The sequence below is a fragment of the Lissotriton helveticus genome, chromosome 12, assembly GCF_964261635.1.
Source record: "Lissotriton helveticus chromosome 12, aLisHel1.1, whole genome shotgun sequence".
NCBI classification, from domain to species: domain Eukaryota; kingdom Metazoa; phylum Chordata; class Amphibia; order Caudata; family Salamandridae; genus Lissotriton; species Lissotriton helveticus.
In genome coordinates, this window is record NC_136073.1 from 245138039 (window position 1) to 245159569 (window position 21531).

General features: G+C 48.7%; 1 protein-coding gene across 1 annotated transcript in view; it reads left to right on the plus strand.

Moving 5' to 3' along the window:
* LOC144799808 (uncharacterized) overlaps positions 1-21531 on the plus strand; it is a 55804-nt gene that overhangs the window by 27865 nt on the left and 6408 nt on the right. The gene's annotated exons all lie outside the window — the stretch shown is intronic.

Genomic DNA, 21531 nt, shown 5'->3' on the forward strand with positions numbered 1-21531 from the left:
GGAGAAGCAGAGTGAGAGACTGCAGATTTCAGTGATTTGTGAGAAGACAAAGCTGCACTTTTAAGCCGCCCCGGGTAGGGCCAGTGTTTTGTACAAAGAATATACACAATTTAAGGGCTACACGCATCATGTACTACGTTTTAGTGTAAGTCATTCTGACAACTGTATACTTGTTTCCCTGACTGTCGACATATTTTTCTGTCGCTCTGACTGCACCTCTTACTATTTTAATGGGGTTTCTTTACTTTAATCCTGTTTTTTTCCCCAGAAGATATGGATGAAGTACTTTCCAGAGGGCACCAATTCAAGCATTCATCCCCCTCTCTTTATTTGAGTTTAATTTGTTTTATGCGAGATTATTGTAAAGAACTACTAACCACTCCACAGTGGCCTCAGGGCACATTTATCTCTTAGTTTCATCTCTCTCTTCGTTTCTCTCCTGTTTGGCTCCTGCTTTGGAGATCTCTTAACTGTCCACCTTACATCCTCCCCCTGCATTATTTTCGTGAGCACTTTTCCAATACTTTTCCCCCTTTTATCTGTCTGTTACATCCTTTAATTTACTATGTTATTTATGTATGTATGGTTTTGCATAACACCTACTTGGATTTGGTCAGTATGCAATTGGGACTGAGTAGGGCCTCCACCCCTTAGTCGGAAGGCCTAGTATTAAAGAACGTTTGTGGTGTGATACCAGCTTGTGTGATCGGAGTAGCCAATAGGTCTCGCTTTTGGGACGTTGTAGTATTTAGTTATGCAGAACAGTATCCTTGGTGCAACAACATCAACCGTTGCATGGCTAAACAAATATATGGTCCCAAAGGGGAGACCTATTAGCTATTCCAATGCTTGTTATCATTTATAACATCTCCCCTTTTCATCTGTACTAGGTATTTTCTTCTCAGTTAAACCATTATGACAGGCCTAAGCCTGTCCCTACTTAACTCCCAAAGCATGTACCACCACTGACTTCACCATATCCATGCCACACGATCATCTCTATACTCTCTACCACCTCCCAATCTGACTACAGAATTAACACCTCTTTGTGTGCTCCCCCACCCTTTCTACTGCAGGACTAGCACATATCCAGACTTCTTTCTGCTGCCTGCTAGCCCTTTCTTTGAAGAAAATCACAATCCCATTAGCATACAGCCCCACCATGCAGCCATCCACCCAAACCCCACCATGTTCCTACATCTTATTATACCTCTAGCACCATAGTTTCTTAGAATGTTTAATCCCCATACTATAGCCTACACTGTTGATGTTTGCTCAGTCCTAAAGGAATGGGTCATGCACCATTTCTTTTGGCAGTATTTCTTCAATACTCTCAAAACATGTGTATCCAACACCATGCTCCTATCCCCATGAATAAACCTGCTTCCCTTACTTTAACTCTTCACCGACAAAAGCCTTTTGTGTATCTTTATCTGATTTCTCTCCTTTTTATCTGCCCAGCATGCATCTCTCCAATTCCTCCCTATTTGGTCAATATCCTCACAACATGCACCAAAGAATGCCATTCTTGGCATCCTCCCCAAACATGGTTACTACTCCTTTTTCTGCCAAGGACCTATCAACTTCACCATGCCAATTTCCCTGCTGTCTCACACTCATTAGATTTGTACATTCTCCACATCCGCCCACCCAGACAACAAACAAGAAGCCCTGAGGAAGCGCAGCACTTGATCAGACCCGGATTCCTTCGTTATCAACCATTCAAGGAATGAACAGATGATCTCTATCCCCATACATACTAGGCCTGGGCAGTGAACAGTTTTCCGCACTCCGTGTTACGCGGAGATCGCGGAGTTCCCAAAAACTCCACTTCGTGCAGCGGAGTGGAGTTACTTTCCTTACTCGCATTCACCAAAGCCAACTTGGCGAGCGCGAGCAAGGAAAATCAACTTCCCTGCGAGATATTTCCTCGTTCGCAATCGTCAACATCAAGTTGGCGAGCGCATGCGTTGAAAATAATCCTCCCAGCGAGATTTCTCAACACGGGGGGTCAGGTTTCTCATTGCAAGTGGTTACGTATGTCCGCGTCTGCTCGTGTTGAGAAACTTCCCATTCGCGTTGAGAAAGCTGCTGCTCGAGTAAAAATCTACTCAAGCAGCAGAAAAGAAAAGCCTGCGCTGTGCATGGTGCCGTTCGCAATTATAGCACAGTGCGGACAAGCACCCAGCACTGTGCAATCACCGCGAACAGCATTATTCTATCAAACTCCACCACTCACGGAGATCTACGTAGTGTGGCGGAGTTTACCACTTCGCAGAGTTTCGCACAGTGCAATTCCGCGAACTCCGCCCAGGATTAATACATACCACCTACCAACCTATTGGTTTCACCCTGGCAACCAAAAACATCCTCTTAAATAGCATGGCCACCAGAGGAAAGTCTTGCAGGTGTACTGGCAGGAAATTGACTTCTACATGCATGTCTGCATCACCCATAATTACCAACTTTCCACATCTTGCACCCCATTCCAAATGCCCCATCGATGCTGGCGTAAGAAAACCGCTGCGGCGGTGGGCGGAGCTAGCGAGCGCAGAAAATGGCCGCTTAGTTCCCGGGCTCCGTCGGCACCATCTGCAAATCCTGCAATTATCCTGCACCAGCCCAACTTGCTCTTGTCCCCTGACACCCCCGCGTTTGGCGGAGCAGCGGAGGAACAGAGGGATCCGCGCATCGGGAGAATCCGCCGCCTACAACAGCGGTTATCGGCACGCTCCCCAGTGCGTGGTGCGGGCCGCAGACCGCGGCCTCTGGTGCACCCGCAGTACGTGCGGAGACGTGCGGCAGCGGACAGAGTGCGTCCCCCCCTGCAGCTCCGCCTCCTGATAGCGGCGATCGCTGACGAGTCGGGGGATAGCTGGCCACACAGAGTGACTTAGGAAGCCCCGGACCTCGACGGCAGTGGCGGCAAGAGCGGGACGGTGAGCCTGATCGGCGGAGCGGGGGTGAACCAGGAGGCGCCATTGTGCCGCGTCCAGTGAGATACGCCGGGGATCCGGCAGCTGAGCCGACAGGGGCAGAGAGTGCATCCATTGACAGAACAACAGCGGTAGGGCCCCTGGGTCCCCTGCTCTGCTATCCACACGTAATCTCTGGCGCAACAAATACAGAGGCTATTCTGCACATGTGAAACTGGTGACTCGGTAGGTGTTAGCTCTTGCACCTCCCCACGAGCCCCCTTGCTTGCCCCTGCTGACACCGGCGACCGCGCCGAGGGACCCGCACACCTGCTCCCCACTCACGGAGTAACGGGGTCCCCTAATTGTGGGAGCACCCAGTCTCGACAACTGGATAGACCTGCTAACTTCCAGACGCTTCAGAAGGGGGACTGAGGGTGGAGATATTGCTTGGACCCCCGATATCGCGCACATTGGGCCTTGAGAGGAACGCTGGTTCAGCGGAAGGCGTTATAACGGACCACGCTTGGTTTACCACGGAACCCACACGAAGCTCCTAAAGATGGTGAAAGGGGACAGAACCCAGAGTAAGCTCCCTTTCTCGCAGAGGCGAGTATCAGTGCAGACTCCCCCGTCGCAACGAGACGAGGAGGCGCCTACAGGGGTCCTGCAGGAAGACAATGCAGACATTAAAGCAATGCTCCGCTCCATGGAGCAAAACATCCAAACGAATATAGCGGCGCTAGGATCCAAGATGGACGCCATGTCCTACAGAATGGACCGCATGGCGGAGCGTCTCGACAAGCACGCGGAACGGCACGATATGGCAGAAAGGCAAATTACAGAAGTGGAGGAGGCCCAAACAGACTTGGATGCGGCGAGACGAAGGGCGGAAACACTTATCAGGACATTGCAAGACAAGACAGAGGATTTGGAGGCGCGGTCACGGCGCTGCAACCTCCGCATTACGGGCCTGCCGGAGACCACCCAGACCGGGAAAATGGAACTATTCATAGAACACTTGCTCACCACGCTCTTGGGAGACGGAGTGTTCTCGAACATGTTTGTCGTTGAGCGTGCGCACCGCACGCTTGGCCCAAAACCCAATCCGGGCTTCCCACCGCGTCCAGTCATAGCGAAATTGTTGAATTATAGAGACAGGGACACGGCGTTGCGGCTGGCAAGAACCAAAGGGGACCTACAATTTGAGGGATCGGAGATTTCGATTTACCCGGACTTTACAGCGAGGGTGCAGGAGGCGCGCAAGCACTTCGCGCCACACAAGAAACGTCTTAGGGATATGGGCCTCGACTACGCAATGCTATACCCAGCCAAATTGCGTGTGAACAGACAGGGTCACTCGCATATTTTCACGGATCCGGCGGAGCTGCAGAAAGCATTGAAAAAGTGGGCAAGGGAGAAAACGGACGGAAATGCCGAGCACCAGCAGGAAGCGGAATCGAGCCGCCTAAACGAGCAAGAGTGATCTGAAAGTACGAGGTCTGGAGCACAGTGAACTCATGAGCGAGGCCCCTATTATCCTGGAACGCATCGGGACGCTACAATGGTTGAGAGACTCGCTGTGACAATGAGACAGATAAGTGGGGCCGGGGATTGGATATGGTATCGGACTAATTAATGCATGGCACTCAGGTCCCCGGCTCTGAGGGTGTTCCAGATACAGGGGTGGCTGGCGGGGTTAGGGGGTGGACAATGGGGATGCGAGGGCGGGAGGGACATCACGATGACTAAGCAGGATATCGTACTACTAAAGAGCGGGTTGGTGCATTTGCATCTTGTTGATGGTGCAGGGCGGAGGGGAGGGGGCCGGGCAACAGAGTCGAAAGTCAGACACTTAGGACGAGCCGGCTGGCTAACTTTGCCTCTGAGCGTTATGCACACGGGACTGTTTACTTTGTTGAAGGGGGGGGATGGGTGGAAGGGGAATCTGCATGGCCAAATTGGGGTGGGTCTGCTGTGGGTGGTGGGGGGAATGTTGGGGTGTGTATTTGGGTACCAGTTGTTGTTTGGTTTGACTGCTGAGGTGCTGAATGCTGCAATTGATACGAGTTCCGCTAGATACGAAGTAGCCGTTGCCATGCTATGCCGACTGCCAGACATTGCTCCGATGGGGCGCTTTAAACCTTTGCAGAGTAGCCTCCTGATGCACACTGCTAGATATGGCTGAGGCTGATAAGGGTACGTCACGGGCGGGTACAGCACAGACTCACCTACGGGCACTGACATGGAATATTAGGGGCCTAAATGACTTTCGGAAGCTGCGGAAAGTCCTTAGTTACCTGCGTAGGCACCACATAGACCTTGCTCTCCTACAAGAGACACATTTACCACTCAACAGCAGAATGTTGCTTCATAAGGGAATAGCGGGATGCAGTGTAGCGGCAGGCTTCACCACTCACTCGAGGGGGACACTCACGTGGGTCAACCCGCGCTCCAAACTCACATTGACGCCTCTAGAGACTGACCCAGAGGGGCGATACACCATCTGTAGATGCAGGGGCCAGGGACATGACTTATTGCTAGTGAATGTTTATGGGCCGAACTACGATACACCTGATTTTTATGTAGAACTGGCGCGGAGATGCAAATCGTATGATCACAAGAGTATGCTGTGGGGAGGGGACTTTAATCTGGTCCTAGACCCAGCCCTGGATAGGTGTGCGGGGCCGCACAGAAGCCCGTCGGCTGCTGCCACGGCGCTTCAGACCGAAATGGTGCACTTGGAACTATTGGATGTGTGGCGAAGTAGGCATTGCTCCAGAGGGGGGTACACTCATTACTCAGCTTATCATGCACTACACACCAGAATATATTACTGGCTTGCCTCACAAAAGCTATCCAATAGTTTGAGGGACTGTCAAATATTGCCACGCACTCTGTCTGACCACTCTCCGCTCCTCCTGATCCTAGATACGCCGGTACGCGGGATCCCCCCTTTTACGTGGCGCTTCCCCCCGTATTCGTTAATGGACGAGGGGTTCAGAGGGGAAATCGCAAATGAAATTGAACACTTTTTTGAGACCAACACGGGCTCTGTGGACAGTTTCCAGACGCTTTGGGAGGCCTTTAAGGTCTACATTCGCGGGATAGCCATGGCTAAACACTCCAGTGTTCTGAAGTCCATTAGGCAGAGGCTCATCTATCTGGAAAATCAGTTATCAGATCAGGAAGAGAGGCAAAAGGTGGACCCCGAGGGAGACGCCTTGGACCACATTAAACAATTACTGACGGAATATAATGCTGAGGCAGACAGGGAGATGCAACATATGGGCAAATATGCCACGGCCCGCACCTACGGTGAGGGTGAAAGACCCGGCTCACTCCTAGCCAAGATGATTCGACACGAACGACGTCCGTTACTAATAGGCGAGCTGGTTTCGAGTACGGGGGAGGTCCTCACAGATGAAGAACAGATTGTTGGGGAATTTAGACGGTACTACTCCACTCTATATGAATCAAAGTCTGCGGGAATGGAAGGGGCTATCGACGATTACCTGAGCTACATCAGGATGCCACAGCTGTCCAACTCGCAGAGAGAATTCCTTATGATGCCCATCCAAAGGGAGGAAATTGCGGAGGTGCTAGACGGCATGAAGTCCGGTAGTGCCCCGGGCGCTGATGGGCTGACTGTCGGCTTCTACAAGTCCTTTAAAGAACAGCTGATCCCCTTCCTCTCAGCTTTATTTGATGATATATGCTTGGAAGGCTCCTTGCCCCCGACGATGCGGGAGGCACTCATTGTAACGATCCTTAAGCCTGGGAAACCCGCTACGGAGTGCGGCTCATACAGGCCTCTCTCACTGATTAATGTCGACGCCAAGCTGTATGCCAAGGTTCTCGCGACTCGACTCGCACTGCTCGCCCCGGAACTGGTAGCCCCGGAACAGGCAGGGTTTATACCTTCTAGGAACCTCACGTATAATATACGCACGGTCCTGGGGACGATGCAACATGTGAAACCGGAGAATAAGGCATTGGCAGTGTTTCTCGACATGGAGAAAGCCTTTGACTCTGTGGAGTGGCCGTTTATGTCCAGAGTACTCAGAAAGCTGGGACTGGGCGAACCCTTCCTACAAATGATAGGCGCCTTGTATTATAAGCCGTCGGCCAGGTTACGAATTGGAGACAGAGTCACGGAGGCGTTCGGAATAGGCAGGGGTACCAGACAGGGCTGCCCCCTCTCCCCTTTGCTGTACGCCCTAGTGGCGGAGCCCCTGGCGTGTGCGCTCCGGGAATACCACAGTCATGAGGGCATCAATTTCCCTACTTATAAGATCTGTATCTCTACGTACGCTGACGACACACTTTTGTACGTCAGAGACCCGGAAATTAACCTCTCCCCCGTACTCAGGGAAGTAGTGCAGTTTGGCGCCTTATCTGGTCTAAGAGTGAACTGGACAAAATCGGTGGCGTTCCCACTGACTACCGTGATGAGTAAATTTGTCATGGAGTACCCATTGCTATGGTCAGAAGACCCAGTTAGGTACTTGGGCGTACAGTTGCATCCAGACCCGGATGTGTTAATTAGGGAAAATTATGGAGTCGCCTACACGAAGCTAACTGAGGATGTGGATAGATGGTGCAGGCTGCCGCTGTCCCTCATGGGCCGCATCGCGCTCATGAAAATGATAGTACTCCCGAGGTTCTTGTTTCTTTTTCACAATCTCCCGGTGGTCCTCTCTAAGGCCCTCTTCAAGACGATGACGCAAACTCTCACGCGGTTGGCATGGGGAGGAAAGCAGCCTAGGGTACAGTGGCAAATACTGACCCTCCCATATGAGCAGGGCGGACTAGGAGCCCCGGATATGGAACAGTACTATAGGGTCGCGCAAGCGACGCACCTGCATACCTGGATACACGGGGATCGTGCCATCCCCCACGTGATTCTAGAGACTTTATTCACGAAGCCTCTCCCGCCTGCGGCTACTATATTTGAACCGGTCACGCGATGTGTAGGAACTCTGGACTCGATCGCATCGACGAATCACGCATGGCACTCTTTGGCCAAGAGCCATGCCTGCTCACTGCTGTACTCCCCTCTGGTTCCGATAGACTGGGCCATGTGGTTACCACCGCTGCGGGAAACAGGAGTCACGCGTGCTCTTAATCAACTAGGCATATTCAAGTTGGGGGACCTATTCAAGGAGGGGAAGGTGGTCTCCTGGGACCAGGTCGCTACCTCCCAGGCCCCGGTGACATTGCTGCACCGCTTTCACTGGCATAGGATTCGCGCGGCGCTGCGGGAGCTGCTGGGGCCAAACTTGGAGGAGCCCTCTGAGTTGCCTAAACTGACGTACGTCATAAAAATGCCTTCATCGTGCAATTTGGTTTCGCGATTATACAAGATGGCGCAGCGTCACCGGGAACAGGCACCCGCTAAGGCCAGACTGGCGTGGCAACGTGACTTCCAGACGGAGATCAGTGATGAAATGTGGAAGTATTGCTGCCAAAATACGAAAAAGGTGTCGCTGAATGCTAGGGACAGACTCATACAGTTTAAATTCCTACAGAGGGTGTATTACACTCCAGAACGCTTGCACAGATACGGGCTCCGGCAGTCGCCTGAATGTGAACGCTGCCATGCGCCAGTAGCGGACTTCTTACATCTGGCATGGTCCTGCCCGGGAATTAACAACTTCTGGTAGGACGTCTTTCTAGAGCTGAGTCGAATACTCGAGATTGCTTTTCCAGTAGATCCTGCGTTGGCACTGTTGGGACACACCAGGGTTCTTCCTCTGGCGACGCGTCGCTTGGCGGACATAGGGCTCATTCTGGCTAGGCGAGCGGTGGCACAGTGTTGGATGCGAGGCCCGCTACCGACAAAACGAAAGTGGGACAGGGATATGCTGTACAGTTGTACCCAATCACAGTTGTATAGTGAACTCCTTCCCCCTGTTAGTAGGCCTAAAAACTTTTGGGACCTGTATCTGACCTACGATTCCAATAGAAATACCGCGGATGAGGATCAGGAGGAGACAGAGGTACAAAGGGAGAGGGAGGAGGGCCAAGAGGGTTAGATGCACATTCCTCGGGGCAGATGAGGGCACACGGGCGGAGCACAGGGGTATATGAGGTGGCTAGAGGAATTAGACATATAGGCTGCGTGCGCTGGAAGAAACACTAGACGGGAGGTCAGGGAGAGCGTGGGACCTGGGTGGACGGAGAGGGTATAGAACAGCGTAGGCGCGGGCGGAAGGATAAATTGCATTGAAAGGGCGGTGACGTAATAGTGGGAAGCACACAGGCAGTCAGGGGAAGGGGGTGGGGGGTTTAGGGGGATTGTTGAGTTAGAAAGGTGGGATCTGGTTCTCGTTGTCGGACACACACACTTCATGTCACTAACCACCTCTTCTGGCGGCTGCCGGATCCACAAACACCAATGATTGTGCGACTGGGACTCGGGGCGGAGGCGCACACACGATACTAACGGGGCTGTACTATTTTTGAGAATTGGTCAACTGTTCTCTAGGACGATGGTGTTGTGAAAATTCAAGTGAGTTGGTCTTGATTACTGTACTGCCATTGTTCTAAGTTTGCTGCCGGCCCCAGGGTTGTAGGCGGAAGCTGTGTGTGTGACTTGATGACGAAAAAAAGTTTATAACCAAAAAAAAAAAAAGAAAACCGCTGCGGCAACGAATGATGGACAGAATGCTGAATGAATCAAGCCTTTAACCCCAGTCAAGAGATCTGGGTTAAATCTATTGTTTTTCAGCTCACTACGCCACCCCGGTTTAACCCCAGCCATATGCAAATCAGTCTTGACCCTGCTCCTCATGGGAACAGTCCAGCCTGAATAGCCAAGCCGGGTCCTCCCTGGATCGGAAACAAGCATTTTGGCAGTCTATCCACAAAAATCCTGCCTTCAACCTCTCTGGAGCACCTCTGTCTGGGTATTATTCCAACTACAGAACCATAGCCTCCAACCTAACCAGACTATTGCTATTTCATTACTGCCCCATTTTCATGTCCTCTACCATGTCTGCCTCCACCACTTCCTTGTCCACTGAAGTATCATACCAGTGAGTCTTTGGCCCTGCACTTTTAACTACTTGTGCCTAAACTGCATGGTAGCTCAAGCCCTCTCCCCTCTCAAAATTCTAATCTGCTGCACTGCTCCCTCCCTTACCCTTATTCCCTGGTCATCCCAGGTCTGTGACTCTGGAAGGGTACATTGGAATAGAAATAACCAGCGTGCATCATGTGCCACGGGTACCGGTCATCAGTTGCTGCCAAAATGTGCTGTCTATCTCTCTCAGCTTACCCACTGGCACTCTAGCCCTCTGAAACTCACCTGAGCTGTTGAAAAACAGCTAGACAATTAGACAATGCTACACTACTCTCAGGATGTTTAACAGCAAATACCATCAACTACGGTAAGTACCAGCACCCAGAAAACTCTGTTGTTGGGCACTCTAAGCTGCTTCACCAGTTCTACCCATAACTCCATAGATAGTATTTAAGCATGACCACCATAAGCACCTGCTCTATGCACTGGTCATCAAATGCCGCCCCCCGCTCCAATGACACCGTAATGGTCTTTTAGGGTAACTCACCTTCCTTCTCAGAGTTCTCCTCTATGCTACCCATACCTGCAGTGTCTATGTCCTTCTCAACCTCCAACCCAGCCACCATCATGCCTGGCACATTCTGGTCCCTGTCACCATCTTCCTGGCAGTCACTTCCCTGCCCCTGCTCCTCTCCATCGCCCCTGTTGCCTCGCCTTCCCTGTCCTCCTTAGTACCATCCCTTCTATTTCCCATGCCCATCACTGCCTGGTCCATCTTCCCCACAAAATGTATCTCACATTTGCCATTATTTTTTCCAAAATAATGCAGTTGTAAAAGCCTTACGGTCTTCTAGCTTGTCCTCTCCTTCCAAGTCCCATTGGCAGGTTCACCTTCTGACCTGTCAGAGCCCCAACAATCCTCAACACTAATATTCAGTCTCCACCATTTGTGAGAATGTTTTATCGGCCCGTCTTGGCCCCTCCTCACCAGCATCCCTCCTCCCTGGCAATTGAAAATTGGCACTTCTCCCAAACTAATTCCCCTACCATTCAACATAGACTGTAGTTTGTTTTCCTGTATCCCTCATCGCCCCATGGCCATCTGTCACCTATGCTTTGCAGTCCCATCTCTTTCTCTGAGGCCAAACACCACAGACAAAACTTACCACCTGACCTATGTACCTGAGGCCCTTGCCTCCAGCAACTCCTCTTTCTCTCAGACTGGTCCACTTCCTTGTATGATGACCGATCCTCTACTCCTATCGCCCTATTCCTCTTTACCACACACCTCCTCAGCTGTCCTATGAACTATGTGCACTGGAAAAGCGCCTGCCCTGGTACAGGACTCACCCTGTGGACCCCCAGCACTGTTCTTCCTTTCAGGGCTATTGTGTCCAAAATACTGTCCCAACTTGGCTCTGTCCCATACCAGCTGCAGGACCCATCTACAATAAGACTTCTGTAAGTGAGGGGTGCTCCAGCATCCTCCACCCGCTTTGAACAAAATGGGGCTGCTGCTCCTTGCTGCCACTCTGTATCCCATTCGGTGATAGTGGGGCACACCTGTAAGCCTGCTCTTCCTCTGGGTACTCTTGACCTTATCTGGGTGCTTTTTCTGCTAGATGTGCTTCTTCCTCTCACCTTTTTACACATGCCATGGCCCCTTCTACCTTAAATAGCCATGTCTCCATATGTACCGCTTCTGCTAGGAGCTGTTTCAGCTCCTCATCCATTGTCTGTCTAACAGAAAGTGTTGCTACTATGTATTCCCCACTGTTGGACTACTGAGTCAGAAGAAGCATTATGTCTACCATTGTGGATCTGTTTGTGAGTCTGGGACTGCTGTGCCACCTGAGCTCATGCTTGAGATCTGTGGCCCCTTGGCATATGGGCGCATATGGGCATAACCAGTCTGTAGTTTATGATTAGGGCTCCTGATTGTATGGTATTTATTGTTTTAACATTTCTGCCTATGTTTATCCATATTTATTTTAGCCATTATTTCGGTACTCATCCATATTTATTTGGTGAATACATAATATATAAAAATCATCTATTTCCCCATTTATTTAACTTGATAAACGTGCACTTATGCTTTGATACCTGTCCTGTTTTAGCAAAATGTAACAAAATAATACACCCACGGATAACTATTAGCATTATACTTTAAATAAATGTTAGTTCATGCTGTTATATAAGGACTAGCAGCACGTCCCGACGTTGTCCGGGTATGAATTGCTGCCGGCCAGTAGTATATTGTTTTGTAGGATTTCGTTTTGATAGAATTTCTTATCTGTGACAGGCCTGTGAAACGCTCCGATTCACAGTGCACTGCTGATGCACTTAAGAGTGCGGGTTCAGTAGTGTGTGAACTCGAGTTTCCCTACTTTATTTTTCCTTGCAATATCATATAGCGCGAACTCGACAACATGGCATGAGCACAATTTACATTACAGAAGAACACATTCATTTGTGGTAGGCACGGGGAGAGAAAGCGATTTGCCTGGAATCACAGGATGTTGAGCTGATGCCGAGATTCGAACGTAGCTCCCCAGCTCTAAAGTTCGCAATTCTAGAACTTGTTGTGGGAGGTGTGTCTAAAAGTATATGTCGGTGCTGGCCATCAATGAGAGAGACCTGTGCATTTTTCAAATCGGTGGTGAAAAAATATGAGTATGTTGCTGGAGATGTGGGCCGCCGTGCCTCCAATGTACTTACCGGGGGAGGGTAAACACCCATTATTCCTTCCGCATACCATCACTCCACATACTTTCATTACGAAAGTACCTTGACTCCGCAATGCCATTATAACGCATGGCATTACATTTTATATGCTTTTACCACGCATACATTTACAACGAAATTCGTTGTAAATGCATGAATGGTAAAAGCCTGTTTTTTTTTTTAAATGTTTGCTTAAGGTAAATATGGGTATTAGGGGTATATGGTTTGGGGTACTGAGGTATATGTTTTGGGGTGTTTGGGTATTTTAAGGGTTCAGATATAGTTTTGAGTTATGGGGTACAGGGGTAGTTTTAGGGTTTAGGGATAGGTATGGGTTTTGGGGTACAGGGGTATGTTTAGGGTTCAGGGCTAGGTTTGGGTTTTGGGGTATAGGGGTATTTTTAGGGTTCAGGGGTAGGTTTGGGTTTTGGGGTACAGGGGCATTTTAAGGGTTTAGGGCTAGGTTTGGGTTTTGGGGTACAGGGGTATTTTTAGGGTTCAGGGCTAGGTTTGGGTTTTTGGGTACAGGGGTATTTTAGGGTTCAGGGGTAGGTTTGGGTTTTGGGGTACAGGGGTATTTTAAGGGTTCAGGGCTAGATTTGGGTTTTGGGGTACAGGGGTATTTTAGGGTTCAGGGGTAGGTTTGGTTTTTGGGGTACAGGGGTATTTTTAGGGTTCAGGGCTAGGTTTGGGTTTTGGGGTACAGGGGTATTTTTAGGGTTCAGGGGTAGGTTTGGGTTTTGAGGTACAGGGGTATTTTTAGGGTTTAGGGATAGGTTTGGGTTTTGGGGTACAGGGTATATTTATAGGGTTAAGATTAGTTAGTGTTTAAGGGTGTTGGGGTATTTTAAGGAGTAAGGGTGGGTTATGATTATGGGGTGCAGGGGTATTTAAAGGGAGCAGGGTGGACAACCGGAGCTGGAATGTACAGAACCTGGGAAGAAAAAACAATGAAATATTGAGCACAACGCTCGCTTTTTTTCCCATAATCCCGCCCCCCGCACACGCCAACGCCCCAGCACACGCCCACGGCACATGATATGAGACATGGCATGAAGGGCGGAACGTACCACCTGCCCCCAGTGTTTGTCACGCCCCCAGCACACGCCCACATCAGAACGCAGACACGCCCACAAGGGACTACTTTGCTGGCACGGTTCTTTTACCTTTTAAATGTATATGGTGGGCGTCTGCATAGCCTATGTCCTTCTGCTGCAACTGCCCTTTCCAACGCTGTATTGGGTGTTGTGATTGGTGCTGTGGTTCCTGAGATTACCCGCCTCAAAGGTTTGGGCTCTCCCTTTATAATATTAGTATGGATATGGAAATCTCATCCCCCTTATTAACACCCCATGCCACATATCTACTCAGCTGTTGATCTGGAATTCATCGACTACATGGAGAGTCAGTCAAAAGAAGCCTAATTTTCCCATTTTAAAAATAAATGCAGATAGGAAACACATTGTTTTCTTTCTGTATTTATAAGTAAAAACAGGAAACCTGTTGCCTTATTTATGATACAGTCTCCCCGTGGCACCTTTGAGACCTGTGACCACCCTTTTTTGGGTACCAAACTGCTAACACCTACTCATAATATTAAAGGTGTAGGTCCGCATGTGTTGTGAGGGCACATAGGCCCCTCCTCGCTCCAATCAATCAATCAATCTGTCAGGGTTGGTAAAGTGCAGCTACTCATTCAGAAAGGTTGCAAGGGTCTGGGGTGAGAGGGAACGGTTTCATTGAGTGCTGGGGTCATCCGAAAATTCAGGTCTTGAGGTCCTTCCTGATCTGGAGCATTGTAGGGATTTGCCAGAGGTGATGGGGAAGGTCTTTACATGCCTGGCTGCGAGGTAGGAGAAGGGCTTTCCTCCATCTCTCTGGTCTTGTAGATGCATGGGATGGTGGCCAGAGAAAGGTCAGCAGATCGGAGGTGTCTCCTGAGTGCGTGGAAGGAGAGGTATGCTGGTCTGATGTTGTGGACGGCCTTGTATGCATTGGTAAGGAGCTTGAAGGTTATTCTTCTTTCACGGGGGAGCCAGAGGAGATCTAGGAGGTGTTGAGTGATGTGGTTGCGGCGGGAATGTCAAGGATCAGTCTAACTTCGGCGTTTGGTATGGTTTGGAGTTTGCGTAGTAGTTTCTAGTTGATTCCGATGTAGAGAGCATTGCCGTAGTCCAGTCTGTTACTACTATGAGGGCGTGGGTGACTGTTTTTCTGGATTTGGATGGGATCCATCTGAACGTCTTTCGGAGTATGTGGAGGGTATTGAAGCAGGCCAAGGATACGGCGTTGATCTGGTGGTTCATTGTGAGCAATGAGTCTAGTATTATGCCGAGGGTTTGTTGCATGGTCTGTCAGAATGGAGGGGTTTCTGAGGGCGGGGACCACCAGGTGTCGTCCCATGGAGATGGGTTGGAGCCAAGGATGAGGACTCTTGTTTTCTCGGGTTGAGTTTCAGACAGCTCTTCTTCATCGATGTGGCAAAGGCTTTTATCCCTTCTTGGAAGTTGTGCTTGGTGAAGTTGGGTTCTTTGGTGAGGGAGAGGATGAGCTGGGAGTTGTCAGTGTAGGAGACTATGTTGAGCCCATGGTCTTGATGATGGTTGCGGGGGGGCCATGTAGATGTTAAAGAGGATGGGGCTGAGGGAGGATCCCTGGAGCACCCCACATCTGGTCTTCATTGGTTCCAAGAGTTAGAGGGGGAGTCTGACTTGCTGGGTTCTGCCTGTAAGAAATGAGCATATCCAGTCAAGGGCCTTTCCACGGATGCCGGTGTCGTGGAGTCTGGTGGCCAGTGTGCGTTTGGAGACGGTGTCAAAGGCAGCCGACAGCTTCATGGGATGTGGGCTGCCATTTGGCCCTGGTCGAGGAGGGAGCGGATGTCGTCGGTGGTGGCAAGTAGGGCAGTCTCGGTGCTGTGGTTGCTGCAGAATCCAGTTTGGGGGATGTCCAGGATGTTGTTGGCTTTAATGAAGTTTGCTAGCTGGGTGTTGACAGCCTTTTCCATGACTTTGGCTGCAAAAGGAAGCAGGGAGATGGGCCTGAGCTACTTGAGGTCCTCCGGGTCTGCGGAGGGTTTCTTAATGAGGGGGTTGATTGCAGCGTGTTTCCAGTCATCTGGGAATGTGGCGGTTTCGAGGGAGAAGTTGATCATCCGGCTAAGTTCAGGTGCAATGGCCGTGGCAGCTCTGTGGAAGATGTGGGGTGGGCAGGGGTCTGAGGGTGCTATGGAGTGGACTCTGTTCATGGTCTTTATGGTGTCTTCCGTAGTGACTGGAGTCCATGTGAGCAGGGTCTGTTGGGTGGCGTAGCTGGGGGGGGGGCTGGAGCGGTGCAGAGGTCTTGGTTGTTGAAGTAGATCATCTTGATCTTGAGGTGAAAGAAATGTGCTGAGTCTGTTACAGAGGTATTGGGAGGGTGGGGCATATGTTGTTTCACTGCAGGGTTTGGCAAATTCCTTGATGATGGAGAAGAGTTCTTTGGAGTTATCGGCTTTGGTGCGGATACTGTCTTGGAGGAATATCTTCTTTGTGGAGTGAAGAGTTGGTGGTGTGATGTGGTGGCTATTCTGTGGGTGGTGCGTATTTCTGGAGTTTTGTTGTTCCTCCATGTTTAGGAGGGAGACACACCTACCACTAGTGTCATCAATACCACTCACGTGTCCCTTGCTCAAGTGCCATAGTGTCACCATCTGGCATAGGGCAAACACCTCACCCCTCTGCAGCTCCTCCTCAGCAGCCTATTTTCCACAAAGGTAGTACTACTTCACCCTCCTGTGGGTTCATCAACGTGGGATTGTTAGTTCCCATCAGCACATGAAGGCCATCATGATTGTAATGTTGCACCAGTGATGTAACTAGAGTGCAGGATTGCTTAAAGAGTAAAAGGGAATAGGGGTTATATGTAATCTTCTTCTTTGAGTGTGCAAATATAGTTTGACCCCAGGGACCACGTGGTCAAGGAAATAAGTGAGGGTACGGCAAGGCATGCTCAGAGAGAGACCACCTGAAGCTGTACACCGTTGTACATCACCTATGTCTGTGTCATCTTTAAGGGCCTCAGCACAGGTGGTACCTACATACTAAAAGTACCAGGTCAGGTCATTATTGGCCATGACACAACAATGATGACACAGCATTAATGGCTCGTAGATCTTGCATAACCCTATATATGCCTTTTCTTAGTTTTATGATCTTCAAAATATGGCTTTGACATAAACTCACATTGTCATTAGGACCCTGTGTTTTATTACAGTGCTAATAACAGATGGCATTCCTGCTTTCACTTCAAGGCGTAACATTGCTCGTCCACCAAATAACTTGCGCTCGTAGCGGTAGTTCCTGTGTGCCCCATTCTGACACCAGCAGTATTTGTAAGTCTGCAGACGGTGCCGCTCTGGCTTTGATCGCCCACTCTAGATAAAGTTATTTGGTGGCACGAGTGCTACAATGGGGGAGCTACAATGGGTGAGCCCCCACTCGGTTAGCCCCCCTCATCTCCAAGAGCACAGCCAAGCCAGTATTTCAGGAAACAAAGGTATTTTTTGTATGTCCAATGACTAATGTGATGTATTGTTTTTGGTCCATACATGTTTTGTTTCAATTTTTTGTGTTTATCAGTGTAAACCTTTTTAAGGTGTGTAAACAATAACATGTTTGATGTTTGTTCTATTTATAAGTGGCTCAAAAAATGAAATGAATTAAGAAATAGGACTCCTTGTTTACTCCCATTTATTTAGTTTAAGATCAATTCTATTGGTGCAATCTATTTTAGTGTACTACATTGAAGAATTTCTTAAGTAATAATAAGTCAAGTCACTGACATTTGGAGAAACAACATGTTGGTTTTTTCAAGTTAGGCAACATCAGATTGATGGTTTCTGAGGGTAACTTTTTGATGATACATTATGAATTGATCCTAGCCCCCATTGTCCTCAACTGGACTCTCCTTTATCATTCATTGTGTAATGCACTCCGAGTTCTTTACATACCGCGGACAGTCATGAAATGATGGAACTTCATTAGGGGTGGGCGGAACTCATGGAGCTATACTCTATGGAAGCCCCAGAGTTACATAAAAACTCAGTGAGATTCCATGGAGTTCCACCCAACCCTATTCAAAAGTACACTTTAGAAAGAAGCTTGTTCATTTGCCATCAGTTAACTATTTTAGTTTCCTGGGTTTTGTATACAGGAACGTTCATACTTTGTGACCATATATAGTAGCTTCTGTGTCCCACTAGTGTCTAAATAATAATACCTTTGTCATGCAAATATGTAAAAATGTGCAAGCTCAACAACTAGCAAACCCAATATAGAAATACACAGGCTCCAATATTCTACACATCTAATTATGTCTGCTTAGGTATTAAGGTGGATTTGTACAGCTTAGCACAACACTTTGCAGGAGCTTGGAATGCACAACGCAGCAGGGAAGTTAACAAATCCTACTAATATTATAAAGAGAGAGCCCAAACCTTTGAGGTGGGTAATATCAGGAACCACAGCACCAATCACAACACCCAATACAGCATTGGAAAGGGCAGTTGCAGCAGAAGGACATAGGCTATGCAGACGCCCACCATATACATTTAAAAGGTAAAAGAACCGTGCCAGCAAAGTAGTCCCTTGTGGGCGTGTCTGCGTTGTGCTGTGGGCGTGTGCTGGAGGCGTGACAAACACTGGGGGCGTGTGGTAAGTTCCACCCTTCATGCCATGTCTCATATCGTGTGCTGGGTGCGTGGGCGTGTGCGAGGGGTGGGATTATGGAAAAAAAAAGCGAGCGTTGTGCCCAATATTTCATTGTTTTTTCTTCCCAGGTTCTGTACATTCCAGCTCCGGGTGTCCACCCTGCTCCCTTTAAATACCCCTGCACCCCATAATCATAACCCACCCATACTCCTTAAAATACCCCAACACCCTTAAACACTAACCCATCTTAACCCTATAAATATACCCTGTACCCCAAAACCCAAACCTATCCCTAAACCCTAAAAATACCCCTGTACCCCAAAACCCAAACCTAGCCCTGAACCTTATAAATACCCCTGTACCTCAAAACCCAAACCTACCCCTGAACCCTAAAAATATCCCTGTACCCCAAAACCCAAACCTAGCCCTGAACCCTAAAAATACCCCTGTACCCCAAAATCCAAACCTACCCCTGAACCCTAAAATACCCCTGTACCCCAAAACCCAAATCTAGCCCTGAACCCTTAAAATACTCCTGTACCCCAAAACCCAAACCTGCCCCTGAACCCTAAAAATACCCCTGTACCCCAAAACCAAAACCTAGCCCTGAACCATACAAATAACACTGTACCCCAAAACCCAAACCTACCCCTGAACCCTAAAATACCCCTGTACCCCAAAACCAAAACCTAGCCCTGAACCCTAAAAATACCCCTGTACCCCAAAACCCAAACCTAGCCCTGAACCCTTAAAATACCCCTGTACCCCAAAACCCAAACCTACCCCTGAACCCTAAAAATACCCCTATACCCCAAAACCCAAATCTAGCCCTGAACCCTAAAAATACCCCTGTACCCCAAAACCCATACCTATCCCTAAACCCTAAAACTACCCCTGTACCCCATAACCCAAAACTATATCTGAACCCTTAAAATACCCAAACACCCCAAAACATATACCTCAGTACCCCAAAACATATACCCCTATACCCATACTTACCTTATTCAAACATTTAAAAAAAACATGCTTTTACCATTCATGCATTTACAACGAATTTCGTTGTAAATGTATGCGTGGTAAAAGCATATAAAATGTAATGCCATGCGTTATAATGGCATTGGGGAGTCATGGTACTTTCGTAATGAAAGTATGCGGAGTGATGGTATGCGGAAGGAATAATGGGTGTTTACCCTCCCCCGGTAAGTACATTTGTGGCACGGCGGCCCACATCTCCAGCAACATACTCATATTTTTTCACCACCGATTTGAAAAATGCACAGGTCTCTCTCATTGATGGCCAGCACCGACATACACTTTTAGACACACCTCCCGCCACAAGTTCTAGAATTGCGAACTTTAGAGCTGGGGAGCTACGTTCGAATCTCGGCATCAGCTCAACATCCTGTGATTCCAGGCAAATCGCTTTCTCTCCCCGTGCCTACCACAAATGAATGTGTTCTTCTGTAATGTAAATTGTGCTCATGCCATGTTGTCGAGTTCGCGCTATATAATATTGCAAGGAAAAATAAAGTAGGGAAACTCGAGTTCACACACTACTGAACCCGCACTCTTAAGTGCATCAGCAGTGCACTGTGAATCTGAGCGTTTCACAGGCCTGTCACAGATAAGAAATGCTATTATTATTATTATTATTCCGAGTTTTGTATAGCGCCTGGTTACCAATAGGCATCCCCGCGCTTATCAGAACATAACACAGCTACAAGAATGCAAGGATCAAACAGAGAACAAAAAAGTTTTAAAAAGTTTACGAAACCTGAAGAGACTGGCTTCGGAGCGCAGTTGTAGGGGCAGTGAGTTCCACAAGGAGGCCACATTTATTGAAAACCTTCTATCAAAACGAAATCCTACAAAACAATATACTACTGGCCGGCAGCAATTCATACCCGGACAACGTGGGGACAGGCTGCTAATACAAAAATATAAGCACAAAAGACAGGCAGCAGCCAGCTTTATGGTCTTTGAAACACATTCCTAATCAGATCAGATGCACGACTACATTAGCTTGGAAATGCACCCCTCCATTAGATGCAGAGCTGTTTGCAAATGTATAGAGGGCATGGTACAACAAATATTTCTATAGCTGGGCCTCGGGTGGGGAAGAAGAACAAGTCGTGCACACCGAACAGGAGAGTAAATATTCAAGAGGTTGGCAGTAATGTACCTGCACTTAAAGCAAAGAAAAGAGCACAGGCTGGTCATCATTGAGGAGGCACTTAACCAGAGCACATTGAGGGCTCCCAGCAGCGCGTGCATGGTGATGAGGACTAAGGGTAGGGAACACCGCTCCAGCGTTTCTGCTCATACCAGAGCTAATGAGCAGCTCGAGGCTGGGCCTGGAATTGAATATTTAATGAGTCCAGCTCAGCGAGAGTTGCTCCTGTGACAGAAAATGGGGCCATCAGTGTGTGTAGTAGTAGCTGCCAACAATACCCAAATATTAACGCAAAGACCATTGTATCACCACACAGATCTATGCATTAAAGGGTGGCGCAGATCCTCGTATTACAACATAGGGCATATTACAGCACAGATGACGGCATTATTTACAAACCATGGGGCATATTAGCAAGGAATAGTGATATTTATCGCAAAATGCGCTTTGCGCATTTTTTTTTATCGCTGGATATGTTAGCGGAGAAAACATGCTATTAGTAACGTTTTTCTCCATTGTACTAAAATATCCAGCGATAGCGGCGAAATGCGTGAATATTGCTGGAAATCCAGTGATATTCACGCATTAACGCCAATGGGGACTTAACCTGACAATTCACCTCCCATTGGATAAACAGGTAAGTCATGTTTTTAGCAGGCGTTAGATTATAGCGATAATCGAAGCTTAGCGTGATTTTTTTATCACTTTGTCTGCCTTGCTAATAGGCGATTGTTGTGTTAGCGACTGCTTTCAGTCGCTAACAGTTTGGGTACTCCCACTTTGCATGTCATTAGTGATAAATATCGCTGACATGCAAAGCGGGCCCCAAACCGGTTGCTATCGCCTAAAAGCTGTCGCTAACTGCTGTTAGCGACAGCTTGCTGATAGGGCGATAACAATATCACCGCTTTAGCGGCAAAAAGTGCTGCTAAAGCGGCGATATGGCCCTTGCTAATATGCCCCCATGTCCCTTAGGAGCACTATCAAACAGAAATAAACTGC